This window comes from Amia ocellicauda, unplaced genomic scaffold (genome assembly GCF_036373705.1).
Source record: "Amia ocellicauda isolate fAmiCal2 unplaced genomic scaffold, fAmiCal2.hap1 HAP1_SCAFFOLD_34, whole genome shotgun sequence".
NCBI classification, from domain to species: domain Eukaryota; kingdom Metazoa; phylum Chordata; class Actinopteri; order Amiiformes; family Amiidae; genus Amia; species Amia ocellicauda.
The window spans coordinates 672,818-694,284 of record NW_027102909.1 but is presented as its reverse complement, the minus strand read 5'-3'; the positions used below and the strand labels follow the sequence as shown (position 1 = coordinate 694,284).

At 46.8% G+C, this 21,467-nt stretch overlaps 3 non-coding genes and 13 pseudogenes across 3 annotated transcripts; all 16 read right to left on the bottom strand.

The window, feature by feature from the left end:
* Nucleotides 1-475: 475 nt before the first annotated feature.
* Nucleotides 476-594, bottom strand: LOC136732456 (uncharacterized; annotated as a pseudogene).
* Nucleotides 595-804: 210 nt separating this feature from the next.
* Nucleotides 805-923, bottom strand: LOC136732364 (uncharacterized; annotated as a pseudogene).
* A 209-nt stretch (nucleotides 924-1,132) lies between these two features.
* On the bottom strand, nucleotides 1,133-1,251 carry LOC136732220 (5S ribosomal RNA). The gene has a single exon (XR_010809865.1). It is a non-coding gene; the product is annotated as a 5S ribosomal RNA (ribosomal RNA).
* Nucleotides 1,252-1,479: 228 nt separating this feature from the next.
* LOC136732176 (5S ribosomal RNA) lies at nucleotides 1,480-1,598 on the bottom strand. Its single transcript, XR_010809812.1, has one exon. It is a non-coding gene; the product is annotated as a 5S ribosomal RNA (ribosomal RNA).
* A 211-nt stretch (nucleotides 1,599-1,809) lies between these two features.
* LOC136732454 (uncharacterized) lies at nucleotides 1,810-1,928 on the bottom strand (annotated as a pseudogene).
* A 227-nt stretch (nucleotides 1,929-2,155) lies between these two features.
* LOC136732366 (uncharacterized) lies at nucleotides 2,156-2,274 on the bottom strand (annotated as a pseudogene).
* Nucleotides 2,275-2,484: 210 nt separating this feature from the next.
* On the bottom strand, nucleotides 2,485-2,603 carry LOC136732597 (uncharacterized; annotated as a pseudogene).
* A 209-nt stretch (nucleotides 2,604-2,812) lies between these two features.
* LOC136732248 (5S ribosomal RNA) lies at nucleotides 2,813-2,931 on the bottom strand. Its single transcript, XR_010809894.1, has one exon. It is a non-coding gene; the product is annotated as a 5S ribosomal RNA (ribosomal RNA).
* A 210-nt stretch (nucleotides 2,932-3,141) lies between these two features.
* LOC136732461 (uncharacterized) lies at nucleotides 3,142-3,260 on the bottom strand (annotated as a pseudogene).
* A 224-nt stretch (nucleotides 3,261-3,484) lies between these two features.
* Nucleotides 3,485-3,603, bottom strand: LOC136732412 (uncharacterized; annotated as a pseudogene).
* Nucleotides 3,604-3,815: 212 nt separating this feature from the next.
* Nucleotides 3,816-3,934, bottom strand: LOC136732527 (uncharacterized; annotated as a pseudogene).
* Nucleotides 3,935-4,161: 227 nt separating this feature from the next.
* Nucleotides 4,162-4,280, bottom strand: LOC136732604 (uncharacterized; annotated as a pseudogene).
* A 210-nt stretch (nucleotides 4,281-4,490) lies between these two features.
* On the bottom strand, nucleotides 4,491-4,609 carry LOC136732667 (uncharacterized; annotated as a pseudogene).
* Nucleotides 4,610-4,828: 219 nt separating this feature from the next.
* LOC136732329 (uncharacterized) lies at nucleotides 4,829-4,947 on the bottom strand (annotated as a pseudogene).
* Nucleotides 4,948-5,164: 217 nt separating this feature from the next.
* LOC136732501 (uncharacterized) lies at nucleotides 5,165-5,283 on the bottom strand (annotated as a pseudogene).
* A 210-nt stretch (nucleotides 5,284-5,493) lies between these two features.
* On the bottom strand, nucleotides 5,494-5,612 carry LOC136732298 (uncharacterized; annotated as a pseudogene).
* Between the last annotated feature and the right edge of the window lie 15,855 nt (nucleotides 5,613-21,467).

Sequence of the window (21,467 nt, the reverse complement as noted above, 5' to 3'; positions counted from 1 at the left end):
AGAGGGAAAAATACCAGTGCAGCAAAGGGTTTTGAAAGTAGCCGGGTACGTGTACAATTCTTCAATTATATATTCTCCAGACAGAAAGAGAGTATTAAGAGCTACGATGAGGTTTCCCAGGAGACGTAAAAAGCTGGCAGCACCTGGTATTTCCAGAAGATCTCCCATCCAAGTACTGACCAGGTCCTGCCCCGTTTAGTTTCCGAGATCTTCTGACATCGGGCTCATTCAGAACTGTGTGTCCGCAAACCGAGAGGCCTGGTTGCATGATGTCTCTTAAAGGCTGGCGAATATTGACGGAACTGCCAGCAAAAAAAAAAAAAAAAAAAAAAAAAAAAGAAAAATGGATGGAAAAATATCAGTGCAGCAAAGGGTGTTGACAGTAGCTGGGTACGTGTACAATACTTCAATTATATCTCCTCCAGACAGAAAGAGAGAATTAAGAGCTACGATAAAGTGACCCAGGAGACGTAAAATCTTGCAGCACCAGGTATTTCCAGGAGGTCTCACATTCAAGTACTGACCAGGTCCTGCCCCGTTTAGCTTCCGAGATCTGACGAGATCGGGCGCGTTCAGGATGATGTGGCCGCAAGCCGAGACGTCTGGCTGCATGATGTCTCTTAAAGGCTGGCGGGTATTGACGGAACTGCCAGCAAAAAAAAAAAAGAGAAATGGAGCGAGAAATACCAGTGCAGCAAAGGGTGTTGAAAGTAGCCGGGTACGTGTACAATACTTGAATTATATCTCCTCCAGACAGAAAGAGACTATTAAGAGCTACGATGAAGTTACCCAGGTGACGTAAAAAGCTTGCAGCACCTGGTATTTCCAGGAGGTCTCCCATCCAAGTACTGACCAGGCCCTGCCCCATTCAGTTTCCGAGATCTGACGAGATCGGGCGCGTTCAGGATGGTGTGGCCGCAAGCCGAGATGCCTGGCTGCATGATGTCTCTTAAAGGCTGGCGGGTATTGACGGAACTGCCAGCAAAAATAAAAAGAGAAATGGAGGGAGAAATACCAGTGCAGCAAAGGGTGTTGAAAGTAGCCGGGTACGTGTACAATACTTGAATTATATCTCCTCCAGACAGAAAGAGACTATTAAGAGCTACGATGAAGTTACCCAGGTGACGTAAAAAGCTTGCAGCACCTGGTATTTCTAGGAGGCCTCCCATCCAAGTACTGACCAGGCCCTGCCCCGTTTAGCTTCCGAGATCTGACGAGATCGGGCGCATTCAGGACGGTGTGGCCACAAGCCGAGAGGCTTGGCTGCATGATGTCTCTTAAAGGTTGGCGGGTATTGACGGAACTTCCAGCAAAAAAAAAAAAAAAAAAAAAAAAGTAAAAGAAAAATGGAGGGAAAAATATCAGTGCAGTAATGGGTTTTGAAAGTAGCCAGGTACGTGTACAATTCTTCAATTATATCTCCTCCAGACAGAAAGAGAGTATTAAGAGCTACGATGAAGTTACCCAGGAGACGTAAAAAGCTTGCAGCACCTGGTATTTCCAGGAGGACACCCATCCAAGTACTGACCAGGCCCTGCCCCGTTTGGCTTCCGAGATCTGACGAGATCGGGCGCGTTCAGGACGGTGTGGCCGCAAGCCAAGAGGCCTGGCTGCATGATGTCTCTTAAAGGCTGGCGGGTATTGACGGAACAGCCAGCAAAAAAAAAAAAAGAGAAATGGAGGGAAAAATATCAGTGCAGCAAAGGCTGTTGAAAGTAGCCGGGTACGTGTACAATTCTTCAATTATATCTCCTCCAGACAGAAAGAGAGAATTAAGAGCTACGATGAAGTTACCCAGGAGACGTAAAAAGTTTGCAGCACCTCGTATTTCCAGAAGGTCACCCATAAAAGTACTGACCAGGCCCTGCCCCGTTTAAATTCCGAGATCTGACGAGATCGGGCGCGTTCAGGACGGTGTGGCCGCAAGCCGAGAGGCTTGGCTGCATGATGTCTCTTAATGGCTGGCGGGTATTGACAGAACTTCCAGCAAAAAAAAAAAAAAAAAAAAAAAGAAAAAGAAAAATGGAGGGAAAAATATCAGTGCAGTAATGGGTTTTGAAAGTAGCCGGGTACGTGTACAATTCTTCAATTATATCTCCTCCGGACAGAAAGAGAGTATTAAGAGCTACGATGAAGTTACCCAGGAGACGTAAAAAGCTTGCAGCACCTGGCATTTTCAGGAGGTCACCCATCCAAGTACTGACCAGGCCCTGCCCCGTTTAAATTCCAAGATCTGAAGAGATCGGGGGCGTTCAGGATGGTGTGGCCGCAAGCCGAGAGGCCTGGCTGCATGATGTCTCTTAAAGGCTGGCGGGTATTGACGGAACTGGCAGCAAAAAAAAAAAAGAAAAATAGAGGGAAAAATACCAGTGCAGCAAAGGGTGTTGAAAGTAGCCGGGTACGTATACAATTCTTCAATTATATCTTCTCCAGACAGAAAGAGAGTATTAAGAGCTACGATGAAGTTCCCCTGGAGACGTAAAAAGCTGGCAGCACCTGGTATTTCCTGGAGGTCTCACATTTAAGTACTGACCAGGTCCTGCCCCGTTTAGCTTCCGAGATCTGACAAGATCGGGCACGTTCAGGACGGTGTGGCCGCAAGCCGAGATGCCTGGCTGCATGATGTCTCTTAAAGGCTGGCGGGTATCGACGGAACTGCCAGAAAAAAAAAAAAGAAAAATAGAGGGAAAAATATCAGTGCAGCAAAGGGTGTTGAAAGTAGCCAGGTACGTGTACAATTCTTCAATTATATCTCCTCCAGACTGAAAGAGAGTATTAAGAGCTACGATGAAGTTACCCAGGAGACGTAAAAAGCTTGCAGCACCTGGTATTTCCAGGAGGACACCCATCCAAGTACTGACCAGGTCCTGCCCCGTTTAGCCTCCGAGATCTGACGAGATCGGGCGCGTTCAGGACGGTGTGGCCGCAAGCCAAGAGGCCTGGCTGCATGATGTCTCTTAAAGGCTGGCGGGTATTGACGGAACAGCCAGCAAAAAAAAAAAAGAGAAATGGAGGGAGAAATACCAGTGCAGCAATGGGTGTTGAAAGTAGCCGGGTACGTGTACAGTTCTTCAATTATATCTCCTGCAGACAGAAAGAGAGTATTAAGAGCTACGATGAAGTTACCCAGGAGACGTAAAAAGCTTGCAGCACCTGGTATTTCTAGGAGGTCAGCCATCCAAGTACTGACCAGACCCTGCCCCGTTTAGCTTCTGAGATCTTACGAGATCGGGCGCATTCAGGACGGTGTGGCCACAAGCCGAGAGGCCTGGCTGCATGATGTCTCTTAAAGGTTGGCGGGTATTGACGGAACTTCCAGCAAAAAAAAAAAAAAAAAAAAAAAAAAGAAAAATGGATGGAAAAATATTAGTGCAGCAAAGGGTGTTGACAGTAGCTGGGTACGTGTACAATACTTCAATTATGTCTCCTCCAGACAGAAAGAGAGTATTAAGAGCTACGATGAAGTTACCCAGGAGACGTAAAAAGCTTGCAGCACCTGGTATTTCTAGGAGGTCAGCCATCCAAGTACTGACCAGGCCCTGCCCCGTTTAGCTTCCGAGATCTTACGAGATCGGGCGCATTCAGGACGGTGTGGCCACAAAGCCGAGAGGCCTGGCTGCATGATGTCTCTTAAAGGTTGGCGGATATTGACGGAACTTCCAGCAAAAAAAAATAAAGAAAAATGGAGGGAAAAATATCAGTGCAGCAAAGGGTGTTGAATGTAGCCGGGTACGTGTACAATTCTTCAATAATATCTCCTGCAGACAGAAAGAGAGTATTAAGAGCTACGATGAAGTTACCCAGGAGACGTAAAAAGCTTGCAGCACCTGGTATTTCTAGGAGGTCTCCCATCCAAGTACTGACCAGGCCCTGCCCCGTTTAGCTTCAGAGATCTGACGATATCGTGCGCGTTCAGGACGGTGTGGCCACAAGCCGAAAGGCCTGGCTGCATGATGTCTCTTAAAGGATGGCGGGTATTGACAGAACTTCAAGCAAAAAAAATAAATAAAATAAAATAAAAATAAAAAAATGGATGGAAAAATATCAGTGCAGCAAAGGGTGTTGACAGTAGGTTGGTACGTGTACAATACTTCAATTATATCTCCTCCAGACAGATAGAGAGTATTAAGAGCTACGATAAAGTTACCCAGGAGACGTAAAAGCTTGCAGCACGAGGTATTTCCAGGAGGTCTCACATTCATGTACTGAGCAGGTCCTGCCCCGTTTAGCTTCCGAGATCTGACGAGATCGGGCGCGTTCAGGATGGTGTGGCCGCAAGCCGAGAGGCCTGGCTGCATGATGTCTCTTAAAGGCTGGCGGGTATTGACGGAACTGGCAGCAAAAAAAAAAAAGAAAAATAGAGGGAAAAATACCAGTGCAGCAAAGGGTGTTGAAAGTAGCCGGGTACGTGTACAATTCTTCAATTATATCTTCTCCAGACAGAAAGAGAGTATTAAGAGCTACGATGAAGTTCCCCAGGAGACGTAAAAAGCTGGCAGCACCTGGTATTTCCTGGAGGTCTCACATTTAAGTACTGACCAGGTCCTGCCCCGTTTAGCTTCAGAGATCTGACAAGATCGGGCACGTTCAGGACGGTGTGGCCGCAAGCCGAGATGTCTGGCTGCATGATGTCTCTTAAAGGCTGGCGGGTATTGACGGAATTTCCAGCAAGAAAAAAAAAAAAAAAAAAGAAAAATGGAGGGAAAAATATCAGTGCAGGAAAGGGTGTTGAAAGTAGCCGGGTACGTGTACACTTCTTCAATTATATCTCCTGGAGACAGAAAGAGAGTATTAAGAGCTACGATGAAGTTACCCAGGAGACGTAAAAAGCTTGCAGCACCTGGTATTTCTAGGAGGTCTCCCATCCAAGTACTGACCAGGCCCTGCCCCGTTTAGCTTCCGAGATCTGACGAGATCGGGCGCATTCAGAACGGTGTGTCCACAAGCCGAAAGGCCTGGCTGCATGATGTCTCTTAAAGGTTGGCGGGTATTGACGGAACTTCCAGCAAAAAAAATAAATAAAAAAAGAAAAATGGATGGAAAAATATCAGTGCAGCAAAGGATGTTGACAGTAGCTGGATACGTGTACAATACTTCAATTATATCTCCTCCAGACAGAGAGAGAGTATTAAGAGCTACGATAAAGTTACCCAGGAGACGTAAAAGCTTGCAGCACTAGGTATTTCCAGGAGGTCTCACATTCATGTACTGACCAGGTCCTGCCCCGTTTAGCTTCCGAGATCTGACGAGATCGGGCGCGTTCAGGATGGTGTGGCCGCAAGCCGAGATGCCTGGCTGCATGATGTCTCTTAAAGGCTGGCGGGTATTGACGGAACTGCCAGCAAAAAAAAAAAAGAAAAATAGAGGGAAATATACCAGTGCAGCAAAGGGTGTTGAAAGTAGCCGTATACGTGTACAATTCTTCAATTATATCTCCTGGAGACAGAAAGAGAGTATTAAGAGCTACGATGAAGTTACCCAGGAGACGTAAAAAGCTTGCAGCACCTGGTATTTCTAGGAGGTCTCCCATCCAAGTACTGACCAGGCCCTGCCCCGTTTAGCTTCCGAGATCTGACGAGATTGGGCGCATTCAGGACGGTGTGGCCACAAGCCAAGAGGCCTGGCTGCATGATGTCTCTTAAAGGCTGACGGGTATTGACGGAACTTCCAGCAAAAAAAAAATGGATAAAGAAAAATGGAGGGAAAAATATCAGTGCAGCAATGGGTGTTGAAAGTAGCCGGGTACGTGTACAATACTTCAATTATATCTCCTCCAGACAGAAAGAGAGTATTAAGAGCTACGATGAACTCACCTAAAGGATTATTAGGAACACCATACTAATACTGTGTTTGACCCCCTTTCGCCTTCAGAACTGTTTTAATTCTACGTGGCATTGCTTCAACAAGGTGCTGAAAGCATTCTTTAGAAATGTTGGCCCATATTGATAGGATAGCATCTTGCAGTTGATGGAGATTTGTGGGATGCACATCCAGGGCACGAAGCTCCCGTTCCACCACATCCCAAAGATGCTCTATTGGGTTGAGATCTGGTGACTGTGGGGGCCAGTTTAGTACAGTGAACTCAATGTCATGTTCAAGAAACCAATTTGAAATGATTCGACCTTTGTGACATGGTGCATTATCCTGCTGGAAGTAGCCATCAGAGGATGGGTACATGGTGGTCAAAAAAGGATGGACATGGTCAGAAACAATGCTCAGGTAGGCCGTAGCATTTAAACGATGCCCAATTGGCACTAAGGGGCCTAAAGTGTGCCAAGAAGACATCCCCCACACCATTACACCACCACCACCAGCCTGCACAGTGGTAACAAGACATGATGGATCCATGTTCTCATTCTGTTTACGCCAAATTCTGACTCTACCATCTGAATGTCTCACCTCTTTTTCCTATTTGTAGTGGAGATGAGTGGTACCCGGTGGGGTCTTCTGCTGTTGTAGCCCATCCGCCTCAAGGTTGTACGTGTTGTGGCTTCACAAATGCTTTGCTGCATACCTCGTTTGTAACGAGTGGTTATTTCAGTCAAAGTTGCTCTTCTATCAGCTTGAATCAGTCACCCCATTCTCCTCTGACCTCTAGCATCAACAAGGCATTTTCGCCCACAGGACTGCCGCATACTGGATGTTTTTCCCTTTTTACACCATTCTTTGTAAACCCTAGAAATGGTTGTGCGTGAAAATCCCAGTAACTGAGCAGATTGTGAAATACTCAGACCGGCCCGTCTGGCACCAACAACCATGCCACGCTCAAAATTGCTTAAATCACCTTTCATTCCCATTCAGACATTCAGTTTGGAGTTCAGGAGATTGTCTTGACCAGGACCACACCCCTAAATGCATTGAAGCAACTGCCATGTGATTGGTTGATTAGATAATTGCATTAATGAGAAATTGAACAGGTATTCCTAATAATCCTTTAGGTGAGTGTATATGTATGTATGTGTATGTATGTCCAATTGCTTTGACAATACAAATGAAATGAATTGAGAGAGAGAGAGAGAGAGAGAGAGAGAGAGAGAGAGAGAGGAATATGAGCTCCTAAAAAACATTTGTTTTTATACATAAGCGGATTTAGTTTGTGATTTACAAATGAATATATAGCACTATAAACATACACAGAAGACATGGAATAGAAATTCAGAAGAAAAAGTATTCAAAAAATAATAATTTTAAGAGAAACACAAAAAGAAGAAAGCAGAGAGACAGTTCAGGAAGAAAAGTCAGAAAAGAGAAGCTGAAGACAAGAATTGGAGGTAAGAGACAAATAATTAAACAAAAAAATATGTATTAATAAAATAAATAAGCATTCTCAGTAGTTGACTCAGCCAATGAAAATGCAGAGCTCCGATTTGAATAGAGTGACAGTAGGAGAGAGCCCAACTGCCACTGAGACTGATAGAAATCTATCGAACAGCAGTCTGACTGCAGAGCTGCCTTTTGAAATCCGATACCCTGAAGACATTCGCTCTGCACAGGCTAAGAAGGACTACAAACAAGCTGTGATGAGAGCATCTCCTTAGACCCTCATCCTAGACTACACCGGTAAAGGAGAAAACAGGGTCAAGAACAATCTACTGTTCTACACCGCCTTTCACAAAACCCTGTGCCAGACATACCCCAATAACAACAAGAGGGGCATTAGCAGAGGCAGGCAGATCTCAGTGCTGGTAGAGAAAGACACAGACAGTGTGATGCTCACTTTTAATGTATACCACAACGGGACCATCATGGTGCAGGGCAGCGAGAGCAGCCTGGACCAATTAGCTCTCGGCTTCCACACCTCAAAGCAGCAGACTGAGGTAGAGAAACAAGAGCCAGAGCCGGCCACCCTGCAGTCTGCCCCCAGCCACACGGAGCCAGACAGTGCCCCATCTCCCACAGACTGCCCCCCTGTCTCCCCAAAACTCTCCAGCAACATTAAAACACTAAAGGAATGCCTATCAGTGCTGGAGCTGGAGTTTGCGGAGTTCAGGGAGCAGACCTTGAGCACCCTGGCCCAGACCTCCTTGTGCGATCAGCTCCGGGATGAGATGCACAGACTAAAGATGCAGCACAAGGCTGAGATCCATGAGCTGAGAGCAGCAGTGAGAGACCTGGAGGAGCAGAGCCAAACCCTGAGGACGGAGCTGCGCAGAGCGAGGGAGGAGCTGACCAGGACACCCCAGCACAGCCAGCTAAGGAGCCTGCAGAGCCAGCTGGAGGAGCTAAGAGAGGAGCTACACATCACTGGAGCACAGAGACTGCACTGCACTGACCCCACAACACCTCCAACCCCTGACGCACCCACTGATCCACCCACACTCCCCACCACTCCTGACACACCCACTATCACCAGACCTGCCACTAATACACAACCCCCTGAAACGCCACTCCCCCAAAACACACCCGCTGCCCCCACCACTCCCGACGCAAACCCGAAGAGGCAGGTCAACGCAGAGGTGGTCATTCTGAGCGAATCCAATGGGAAGTTCCTGGTTGAGAGGCGCCTCTTCCCTGGGCGAAAAGTGAAAAAGCTTTGGTGCTCCACAGCACAGAGAGCCCTGGAGCTGCTCTCCAAGAGGAGGCTTTGCCAAGTCAAACACATCCTCATCCACACCGGCACTAACGACCTGAGTGCCCGCAGGGGCGATGTGGCCTCAGCCCTGAGACAGGTAGCAACGAAAGCCACAGAGGAATTCCCAACTGCCAAAATTTCCATCTCCACACTGCTGCCCCGCACAGACGTGCCCCTGCACATCATCCAGGCCATCAACGCAGAAGTGTCCCGAAGATGTGCCCTCCTCCCCAACGTCCACCTGGCACACCACTGAGACATCCAGCCACATCACCTGTATGACCACGTCCACCTCAACAAGACGGGTGTGAGGATCATCTCAAAGGTCCTCAAGGACACAACCCTGGGCCGAAACCCCACACACCCCCACCTCGAGACCAGGAGCAAACCCCCCAGCCCCCGGCCACATCCCCAGCCACCGGCTCCACCCCAGCCCCAGCCCCTGAGACCCCGCGGCCCCATTCCCCACCCCCCCATCCCCAGAGGGCCCGTCCAGCACAGCAGAGCGGACAGCCGGGGACCAGCACAGCCACACAGCCACGCAGCAGCGGCTTCCAGAGCCTGGAGGCCCGATGCTGCCCAGCTGGCCCAGATAAGGCAACTCCTCAGTGTCATCTGTACCACACTGCTGAGTTAACTGAGCCTCAACACACATATATATGGTTGTGGAGATGGAGAGTAAGAAAAAATGTGATTTAATTATTCTGATATTTTGATGCAAAGATAAAATCTTTGTGTGATTATTATGTATATCCATATATAATTATTAATAGTAATATAATATCAGTTGTAGATCACAAATTAAACTTTCTTATGTAGAAGAGACAAGTATAATAAAATATATTAACATGTCCTTTAAAATAAGCAGTTGGAATATGCAGGGTTTACGCTCCTCAACTTTTGGAATGAAGAGCACAGGCCCTGAACTGATCAACACTGTAAATAGTTCAGATGTTTTCATTCTTGTAGAGACTTGGTGCTGTGCAGATATGTCTATACACTGGATGGATACAATGGATACAGGGAGCTGATTGTGCCCTCCTATAAAAAACCCAAAGTCAGGTGTGGCAGGGCCTCGTGGGGGATTATCGTGTGGTACAGGGAGGAGCTCCGAGCAGCCCTATGCCCAGTACAGAGAGGAGACACACACCTGTGGATGAAAATCAGAAAAGACACCCTACAAAATAACACAGATATATACCTATGTGCAATTTATATGCCACCCGCAGACTCCCCCTACTATAATGAGGAAGGCTTTCATGAGCTTCAAAACGAAATCTGCCACTTCCAGACCCTGGGCTCTGTACTGCTGTGTGGCGATCTCAATGCCAGGACTGGCAGAGAGATGGACTACATCAATACAGAGGGGAACACACACCTGTTCGGAGACTCCCCGCTGTGCCACACACACACCTCCACACTGACACAGCCACGACAGCGTGGTAAACAAGAGCAGGAAGCAGGTAGTGCGCCTATGTAAAAGCCTGGGTCTATATATCATCAATGGCAGGACCAGGGGGTACTCTCTGGGGAGATTCACATACTGCTCGGCTCTGGGCAGCAGTGTGGTGGACTACGCCATAACTGACCTGGACCCACAAGCCAACAATGCGTTTATAGTCAGACAACAATCTCCACTATCAGACCACAGCCAAATAACACTTTACCTAAAAAGATCAGCGCAGCCACAAGTCAGAGCCAAACTTCCCACAAAACTGGTCTCCCTGCCACCCAGTTAGAGATGGTCAGAGCCCAGCACAGAGAACTACACAAGAGCCCTGAATAGTGATGAGATTGAAAACATGTTAGACAGATATCAATCCTCACACTATCAAATAAACCAAAACGGAATAAACTCAGCCACCAAAACACTGAATGAAATATTTGAGAGACTGGCTTTAAAATCAAACATTAAAACAATTAAAAACCAAAATATGAAATCGTCTAAAAGAAAAAAAGAACAGTGGTGTGACCAGGAGTGTGAAACTTCTAGGAAACACCTGAGACATCTCTCCAACACTAAACACAGAGAGCCCGACAACCAGGAGGCTCGCCTCAGCTACTGCCAGGCCCTGCGGCACTACAAGCAACTCCTCAGTAAGAAAAAAGACCACTATATGGGCAGAATAAATACCCCAAAAACAAAAAATGAAATACCAATTCAAAATGGAGAAATCTGGAAAACACACTTTGAAAAACTTTACCAAAATGTTGAAAACAATCCAAAGCCAGAACAGGTTAAAATATTAAAAAACCTAAATAAATTGGAAGAAATCATTAAGAATAACCAAAATCCCTTAGATAACCCATTTACAATACAGGAACTAAAACATCAACTCAAAATCCTCAAACCCAGGAAAGCCAGCGGCCCCGACAGCATCAGCCCTGAGATGCTGAAGCACAGCAGCCCGCAGCTGCAGGAGGCTCTGCTCAAACTCTTTAACCTGGTGCTGAGAGCCGGGTGTTTCCCTGAGGTCGGGAATCAAGGATTGATCACCCCGATTTTTAAAAGTGGAGACAAATTAGACCCCAATAACTACTGGGGCAGCTGTGTGAGCAGTAACCTGGGGAAGGTGTTCTGCAGTATCATCAACGCCCAGATACTGGCCTTCCTTACCAAGCACAGTGTCCTGAATAAGAGTCAGATTGGCTTCCTACCAAAACACAGCACAACCGATCATATTTACACTCTACACACCCTCATAAATAAATATACCCAAAACAATAAAGGAAAAATATTTGCCTGTTTTGTAGACTTTAGAAAGGCATTTGACTCAATCTGGCACAAGGGATTATTTTATAAACTTCTACAGAGTGGTGTAGGGGGTAAAGTTTATGACATCATTAAATCAATGTATTCTGAAAACAAATGCGGAGTTCAAATTGGCAACTCAAGAACAGAGTTCTTCACTCAGGGGCGGGGAGTGAGACAGGGCTGCAGTCTGAGTCCAACACTGTTCAACATCTACATCATCGAGTTGGCCACAGTGTTGGAGCAGTCTGACGCCCGCAGCCTAACTCTCCATGACACAGAGATCAAGTTCCTGCTCTACGCAGACGACCTGGTGCTGCTGTCGCCCACAGAGCAGGGGCTTCAGCAGAACCTGGCGCTGCTAGAGCAGTACTGTCAGAAATGGGCCCTGGCAGTCAATCTGGACAAGACCAGAGTTATGGTTTTCCAGAAAAAAGCCCCATCTCAGGGAAACAGGTACCGCTTCACTCTGGGCAGCACTGGATTAGAGCACTGCACCAGATACAACTACCTTGGCCTGACCATCAGTGCGTCAGGGAGCTTCAGCCTGGCTATAAACGCATTAAAAGACAAGGCACGCCGGGCATTTTATGCCATAAAGACACAATTTGGGAAAACAACAATACCAATAACTATTTGGATTAAAATATTAAACTCCATCATCCAACCAATCCTGCTATATGGGAGCGAAGTGTGGGGTCCCCTCATGAACCTCAATAACAACAATTGGGACAAAAGCCCCATGGAAATATTCCACCTAGAATTTAATAAAAACATCTTACACATACACAGAAACGCCCCCACGGCTCTGAGGCTCACAGAGCCCGAACACACAATGACCAAAACAACAACAATTGGGAAAATTGACATGTACCTGAAAAGCAAATACACAAAAGATTAGAGACACGAATTAGAATTACAAAACAAATTGGAATGCTACCGGGCCCTGAATAGAAACATTACATTGGCTGAATACTTAAAAATCCAAAATATAAAAGAGAGACAAAATCTAACTAAATACAGGCTCAGTGACCACAGCCTCGCCATTGAAAAAGGCCGCTACAGAAAATTCTGGGTTGCCAGAGAAGAGTGGCTGTGCAGCCAGTGTGACCTAGGGGAGGTCGAAACACAGGCGCATTTCCTGCTGTTCTGCCCTAAATACACAAAAATCAGGGAGACATACTTTAAAATATTAAAAATGCATATCCCTGAGTTCAGCATGATCCCCGATTGCTGCAAACTCCCCGTCCTGCTGGGAGAGGAGGAGCGCACTGCCTTCTTAGCAGCGCAATATGTATCCACCTGCCACAGCCTGCGAGACAGTGTGTAGACACCAGCCTGTGGCACTCCATTTGCAAAACAAAATAAAAACAGTGATTTTTCTGATGTCATGACACAAATTTTGATACAAACAACAAATATGGTTTATATCCTACTTAATTTTATTTCAATGTGTACTATATTTGTTCCACTGAATCTTGTATTGCAATGTTTTGTCTTGATTGATAGAACATTTGTATCTGCTTTGGCAATATTGTGATAGATCATGCCAATAAAGAACCTTTGAATTGAATTGAAATGAATTGACAGACAGACAGACACACGCACACACACACACACACACACACACACACACACACAGAGCCAGCCAGACAGACAGCCAGCCAGCTCAGCCATGACATCACGAGCCTCTCTCAGCTGACTGCTATGACATCACAGAGCACGTACATTCCGTTGCTTGCCGTCTATCAACCACTCAGTCACTGCCAGCCAGACTGGCTGGCTGGCTGGATGGGGGGGCTGCTTGCTGCTGCTGTGTACCTTAGCAAGCTTATTTGCTTGACCGGCCTTCCTACTCCTCTGCCCACATGCCCACCTATGCCCGATCTGCTGTTCACCTGGATCACAGCTCCGCCCCAACAAGGCAGATCCTCCCAAAAATGGTACAAACTGATCCACGTTCCCCTCCACAGAAAGCTTTAGCCCAAAATAAGGGACACATTCTGCCCAATATGTCAGCGCCAACCACAGCCTGAGGGACACAGTGACACACGAGCACCGGCTGTAAATATAATGTAAATACTCGTTTGTAATGCATGTCATTGTATTTCAAAAAAGGAATCTGGAAATGGTATACCTATTTTCTTTATTTGTATGTATTAAAGATCACATTTTATTACATTTTCTTTTTCTGTACTTCATTACATCTTATTGTGATTCATAATTCTATTATTTATTTTCCGTGTATATGTATGTATGTATGTATTGTGACAAACCAAGGGGCAGGGTCATACATGGCAGATATGTCAGGCCAGGTCTGCTGCAAGGTGTGTACTCTAGGGTAGAATACCGACCCTAGGCAACTACACTCCCCAGAAACCCTCAGGCAGCCATTCTAGCACCTAATGTGGTCACTTGGTGTTACTTCCTCAATTATTCACCAGGTATATAAGGCGGGCCTGAGAGAGAGAGAAGTGAGAGACAATAGGGTGAGTTATCTGGAAAACAGAGGTAGCTCATAAGGAGAAAGCCAAGACTTATTTATTCCAGACTTTGTTTAAAATAGAATGATTATGTAAGATTAGTTACAACTCCAGTGTGAGTTAGGTTTTGTTTTCAGATTTGTTTTGTTTGAAGTAAACATACAGGCACAGCCCTGTATTTGCAACCTCCTCCCTGGGTCATGACTGGTTTTTACTCCTAAGAAGATCACAGAGAAGACCCGCACATGTGTACAGCCAAGGCGTTTTGTCACATTTGGTGTAGAATGCGGGCAGCACCTCATGAAACCCAGACTGGCTGAGTGAATTTTTTTATCCCAAAAAAAAAAAACTACAGGCTGTAATAGCCCAACAGGAAGCGACCAGGGTGCAGCAGGTGGCTCACCAGGATGCTATGCGGATGCATCAGGAAGCACTGCAGGTCCAGCATGATACAAATAAAATGTTTAGAGAAGAGCAGGAAAAGGTGACTAAAGAGCTGAAAGAGAGTGTTGAAGCACTTGCAACCAGGATTGGTCCACAGGGGGCTGCAACCCATTCCACTCCCCGCACCAATCACTTTCTGCAGAAAATGACAAAACAGGACGATGTTGAGGCCTTCCTTATGACCTTTGAGAGGACAGCAGAGAGAGGGATGGCCAAAAGATTCCTGGGCAGGGCTTGTGGCACCTTATCTGGCAGGGGATGCACAGAAAGCGTACTTTGATCTGGAGCTGAAGGACGCCCAGGACTATGATAAATTGAAAGCGGAGATAATGACCCGATTGGGCGTGACCACCGCAGTGAGGGCACATCGGTTTCAGCAGTGGGCCTACCAACCAGGACAACCAATCCGAACGCAGATGTTTGATCTGATCCATCTGGCCAGGAAATGGCTACAGCCAGAGGTCCATTCATCAGCCGAGGTGGTGGAGGCCATAGTCCTTGACAACTACCAACGCTGTTTGCCCAAGGACGTTCGACGCTGGGTTGGCCAGAATGAGGTGCTGTCCGCTGACACCTTGGTGGCCATTGTAGAGCGGTTCTATACAGCCGGAGCAGCAGAGCATGTACCGGAGGTTAAAAACTCGTTCCCCAGGCCATGACGAGCCAGCGGACCGGGTAAGATGGTTCCAAAGTACTCTGGGAAACATGACGCGCTGGGTTGGAAGAAAAGAGCAAGACTGGGGGGGGCAAAGGTGGGGCCTAAAGCCGAGACTAAGGGTTATAGGGGGTCACCATCACAACCAATTGTCTGCTACAATTGTGACAAAGTAGGACATATTGCGGCCCACTGCCCAGGTAGAGAGGAACCAATGCAATGTAATGTGTGTGATATGGGGAAAGAGAAACCGGTATTTTATGCCTGCCCTGTTGGGACGGATGTTTTCATAGGCGGAGTACCTAATCCAAAACACATGTGTACAGTGATAGTCGATGAGAAAGAAGTGGCTGCTCTGCTCGACTCTGGCAGTATGGTTACACTGGTCACAGAAAAATTAGTAGCGACCAACAAGCTGGATAGACATCAGGAGCTCAGTATCACATGCACACATGGTGACACACGCCCCTATCCCACAGCCCTTGTAAACATACAGACAGAGGCCGGGAAACTAGATTACGAAGTCGGTGTGGTACCCAACATGCCATATGATGTGATACTGGGACGATATTTTCCTAATTTTGGAAAACTAGATAGAAAACATAGTAAATTGGAAATGCACACTGAAAACTGTAAGCCAGAAGTTGCCTCGATCCCACAACTAGAGCTAAAAGTAGACCTGGTTCCAGTTGAGTCGACAGTGAAGGTTTTGGTTGGGGAAAATTAAACTGAAAACATAGGGGTGGAATGTAGTGACGTAGATGACCCTATGGAGGGTGAGGAACCCAGCACTAGCAGGGTGGGTGAGAATCCATTCATAGAGACCCCTGAAGCTGACAATGTAGAAGTGTCAGTGTTAGAGGGACTCCCCACTGATTTTGGCAGCGCACAGGTGCGAGATCTCACTCTACACTATGCTAAAGAAAATGTGAAGGTAGTAAATGGGACCCCTATGACTACTGCAGACCCGCCAACAGCTTATCCTTATTTTATGGTAAAAAATGACCTATTGTACCGTGTAAATAAGATAGGGGTGGACATTGTGGAGCAATTGCTAGTTCCCACCCCATTCAGACGAACAGTTCTCAATCTGGCACATGGGCATATCCTGGGGGGACATCTGGGGATGGACAAAACCAAGGATAGACTCCTGAGGAGGTTTTACTGGCCAGGCGTACATGCAGACGTGACAGAACATTGTAGCTCATGTCCTGAATGTCAACTACATGCTCCTAAACCAGCCTTCAGAAGCCCACTGGTCCCTTTGCCCATCATAGAGACCCCCTTTGCTAGGATAGCTATGAATGTGGTGGGACCTCTCCCGAAATCAGCCAGAGGGCATCAGTATATACTGGTTATTTTGGAATATGCCACCAGGTACCCAGAAGCCATTCCACTGCGGACCATGGCTTCAAAAGGTATTGCAAAAGAGCTAATGTTGATGTGTAGTAGGGTGGGGATACCGAGGGAGATATTAACAGATCAGGGCACACCCTTTATGTCTAAGGTTATGACCGATCTGTGTAAATTGTTGCAGGTTAAGCAGTTGAGAACATCAGTCTACCACCCACAAACAGATGGGTTGGTTGAGAGATTTAATAGGACCCTGAAGTCCATGCTAAGAAAGGTAATCGATAAGGATGGGAAAAATTGGGAATTCATGCTGCCCTACTTGATGTCTGCCATTAGGGAAGTCCCACAGGCTTCCCTGGGCTTTTCGCCTTTTGAACTGTTATATGGGAGGCACCCCAGGGGGATATTAGACATAGCCCGTGAAACGTGGGAACACGAGTCCACTCCTTTCCGGAGTGTAGTCGAGCACATCAATGCTATGCAAGAGAGAATAGCCACAGTCACTCCCATTGTGAGAGAGCACCTAAGGCAGGCACAGGAACACCAACAATTCGCCTATAATCGTCAGGCTACACTGAGGGTGTTCCAGCCTGGTGATAGGGTGTTGGTGTTGGTTCCCACTGTAGAATGTAAATTTCTGGCTACGTGGATGGGACCTTATGAGATTATAGAGCGAATACGGGAAGTGAACTATAAGGTTCAGCAACCCGGCCGCCGACCCCCAGAACAAATATATCATGTCAACTTAATAAAAGCCTGGAAGGACAGGGAAGTGTTGATGTTGACTTACCCCCCTCAGCCACTAGGGACACCGAAGGTGAATATTGCAGCTGCCTTGTCACCTGACCAGTTGAAGGAGGTGAACGACTTGATAATACGTAATAGGGAAGTTTTCTCAGGCATACCGGGGCGTACCCATTTAGTCTCTCACAACATTGTGTCTCTCCCAGGAAAGAAGGTAAATATGAGGCCTTACAGGGTACCAGAAGCTCGCAGGAACACTATTAGAAATGAGGTTAAGGAAATGCTGGAGGCAGGGGTTATTGAAGAATCCCACAGTGAGTGGTCCAGCCCTATAGTCATGGTTTCCAAACCTGATGGCTCCTGGAGATTCTGTAATGATTTTAGAAAGGTTAATGAAATTTCAAAGTTTGATGCATACCCAATGCCCCGAGTAGATGAATTGTTAGAGAATATTGGGAATGCTCGCTATATTTCAACTATTGACTTAGCCAAGGGCTACTGGCAGATTCCCTTGACCCCGGGTGCCAAAGAAAAAACAGCCTTTGCAACCCCAGATGGTCTGTTTCACTACACAGTGATGCCCTTTGGCCTGCATGGTGCTCCTGCCACCTTTCAAAGGTTGATGGACCACATACTTAGACCACACAGGACGTATGCGGCAGCATATTTAGATGATGTGGTCATTCACAGTCCAGATTGGGAATCACATTTGTCTCAGCTCCAAGCGGTATTGGATTCAATACATGCAGCAGGCCTGATGGCTAATCCAACCAAATGCAATTTGGGGTTGGAAGAGGCCAAATACTTGGGCTATACAGTAGGGAGGGGTATGGTGAAACCCCAAATATCCAAGGTTGAAGCCATAAACTCTTGGCCTAGGCCTGTCAATAAAAAGCAGGTTAGGGCATTTTTAGGGTTAACTGGGTATTACCGGAGGTTTATTCCCAACTATGCTACCTTAGCGGCCCCTCTGACTGATATGACTAAGGCTACAGAACCCAATATGGTTAGATGGGGTGATACAGCAAACCGGGCTTTCCGGAGCCTACAGGAGGCGCTCTGCCGCAACCCCGTTTTAATGGTACCAGACTTTCAGAAAGAATTTATAGTCCAGACGGACGCCTCTGAGGTGGGGATCGGAGTGGTTTTGTCCCAAAGAATGGGTGATCACGAACACCTGGTGTTGTTCCTTAGCAGAAAGTTGGAATCCAATGAAATAAATTATTTGGTAGTTGAAGAAGAATGTTTGGCAGTGAAGTGGGCTTTGGACAGTCTTCGATACTATTTGTTGGGCAGGCACTTCACCCTGATCACTGACCATGCCCCCCTCACTTGGATGCATCGTTCGAAAGACAGGAATGCCCGTGTGATGAGGTGGTTTTTGAGTCTCCAACATTTTCATTTCACCCTGCAGCACAGGCCAGGGAAGGCCATGGGGAATGTTGATGGGCTGTCCCGGGTGCATACTTTTTTGCGGCTGTCGCTCGACCTATGGGGTCGCAGCTGGGGGGGAGGATGTGGGACAAACCAAGGGGCAGGGTCATACATGGCAGATATGTCAGGCCAGGTCTGCTGCAAGGTCTGCACTCTAGGGAAGAAAACCGACCCTAGACAACTACACTCCCCAGAAACCCTCAGGCAGCCTAATGTGGTCACTTGGTGCTACTTCCTCAATTATTCACCAAGTATATAAGGCGGAAAGATAGAGTCAAGCTAGAAGGTCAGGCCAGAAGCTAGTTTGATTTCTGTTTGTTATTTACGATGAGAACCTTGGAAACAATGTCAAACAGTATGACCTACGTGCCTGTTCCCTAAAACCATGTGTAGACCTATGGGCTTAGTTAGCCTTTAAGATAACATAGTAATGACTTTCTAGCATGTATGCATGTATGTATGTATATATATATATATATATATATATATATATATATGTATGTATGAATGTATGTATGTCCAATTGCTTTGACAATACAAATGAATTGAATTGAGAGGGAGAGAGAGAGAGAGAGAGAGAGACAGACAGACTGAAAAACAGACAAACAGACACACACACACACACAGACATACACACACACACACAGAGCCAGCCAGCCAGCCAGCTCAGCGATGACATCACGAGCCTCTCTCAGCTGACTGCTATGACATCACAGAGCACGTACATTCCGTTGCTTGCCGTCTGACAACCACTCAGTCACTGCCAGCCAGACTGGCTGGCTGGCTGGATGTGGGGGATGCTTGCTGCTGCTGCGTACCTTAGCAAGCTTATTTGCTTGACCGGCCTTCCAACTCCTCTGCCCACATGCCCACCTATGCCCGATCTGCTGTTCACCTGGTCACAGCTCCGCCCCAACAAGGCAGATTCTCCCAAAAATGGTACAAACTGATCCACGTTCCCCTCCACGGAAAGCTTTAGCCCAAAATAAGGGACAAATTCTGTAACAACATAATGGATGCCCACCCAACCTGTGACAAAACTGAGAAAAAAGTAAAACGCCAGTCCTCCTGGGGGAGGGACACACAGCCACCCTGGCTGCCCAATATGTCAGCGCCTACCACAGCCTGAGGGACACAGTGACACACGAGCACCGGCTGTAAATATAATGTAAATACTTGTTTGTTATGCATGTCATTGTATTTCAAAAAAGGAATCTGGAAATAGTAAACCTATTTTCTTTATTTGTATGTATTAAAGATCACATTTTTTTACATTTTCATTTTCTGTACTTCATTACATCTTATTGTGATTCATAATTCTATTATTTATTTTCCGTGTAGATGTATGTATGTATGTATGTATGTATGTATATGTATGTATGTCCAATTGCTTTGACAATACAAATGAATTGAATTGAGAGGGAGAGAGAGAAAGAGAGAGAGAGAGAGAGAGAGAGAGAGAGAGAGAGAGAGGAATATGAGCTCCTAAAAAACATTTGTTTTTATACATAAGCGGATTTAATTTGTGATTTACAAATGAATATATAGCACTATAAACATACACAGAAGACATGGAATAGAAATTCAGAAGAAAAAGTATTCAAAAAATAATAATTTTAAGAGAAACACAAAAAGAAGAAAGCAGAGAGACAGTTCAGGAAGAAAAGTCAGAAAAGAAAAGCTGAAGACAAGAATTGGAGGTAAGACTTTTCACCTATAGAGACAAATAATTAAACAAAAAAATATGTATTAATAAAATAAATAAGCATTCTCAGTAGTTGACTCAGCCAATGAAAATGCAGAGCTCCGATTTGAATAGAGTGACAGTAGGAGAGAGCCCAACTGCCACTGAGACTGATACAAATCTATCGAACAGCAGTCTGACTGCAGAGCTGCCTTTTGAAATCCGATACCCTGAAGACATTCGCTCTGCACAGGCTAAGAAGGACTACAAACAAGCTGTGATGAGAGCATCTCCTGAGACCCTCATCCTAGACTACACCGGTAAAGGAGAAAACAGGGTCAAGAACAATCTACTGTTCTACACTCAGTACCCCACCGCCTTTCACAAAACCCTGTGCCAAACATACGACAATAACAACAAGAGGGGCATTAGCAGAGGCAGGCAGATCTCAGTGCTGGTAGAGAAAGACACAGACAGTGTGATGCTCACTTTTAATGTATACCACAACGGGACCATCATGGTGCAGGACAGCGAGAGCAGCCTGGACCAATTAGCTCTCGGCTTCAACACCTCTAAGCAGGAGACTGAGGTAGAGAAACACGAGCCAGAGCCGGCCACCCTGCAGTCTGCCCCCAGCCACACGGAGCCAGACAGTGCCCCATCTCCCACAGACTGCCCCCCTGTCTCCCCAAAACTCTCCAGCAACATTAAAACACTAAAGGAATGCCTATCAGTGCTGGAGCTGAAGTTTGCGGAGTTCAGGGACTAAAGATGCACCACAAGGCTGAGATCCATGAGCTGAGAGCAGCAGTGAGAGACCTGGAGGAGCAGAGCCAAACCCTGAGGACGGAGCTGCGCAGAGCGAGGGAGGAGCTGACCTGGACACCCCAGCACAGCTAGCTGAGGAGCCTGCAGAGCCAGCTGGAGGAGCTAAGAGAGGAGCTACACATCACTGGAGCACAGAGACTGCACTGCACTGACCCCACAACACCTCCAACCCCTGACGCACCCACTGATCCACCCACACTCCCCACCACTCCTGACACACCCACTATCACCAGACCTGCCACTAATACACAACCCCCTGAAACGCCACTCCCCCAAAACACACCCGCTGCCCCCACCACTCCCGACGCAAACCCGGAGTGGCAGGTCAACGCAGAGGTGGTCATTCTGAGCGAATCCAATGGGAAGTTCCTGGTTGAGAGGCGCCTCTTCCCTGGGCGAAAAGTGAAAAAGCTTTGGTGCTCCACAGCACAGAGAGCCCTGGAGCTGCTCTCCAAGAGGAGGCTTTGCCAAGTCAAACACATCCTCATCCACACCGGCACTAACGACCTGAGTGCCCG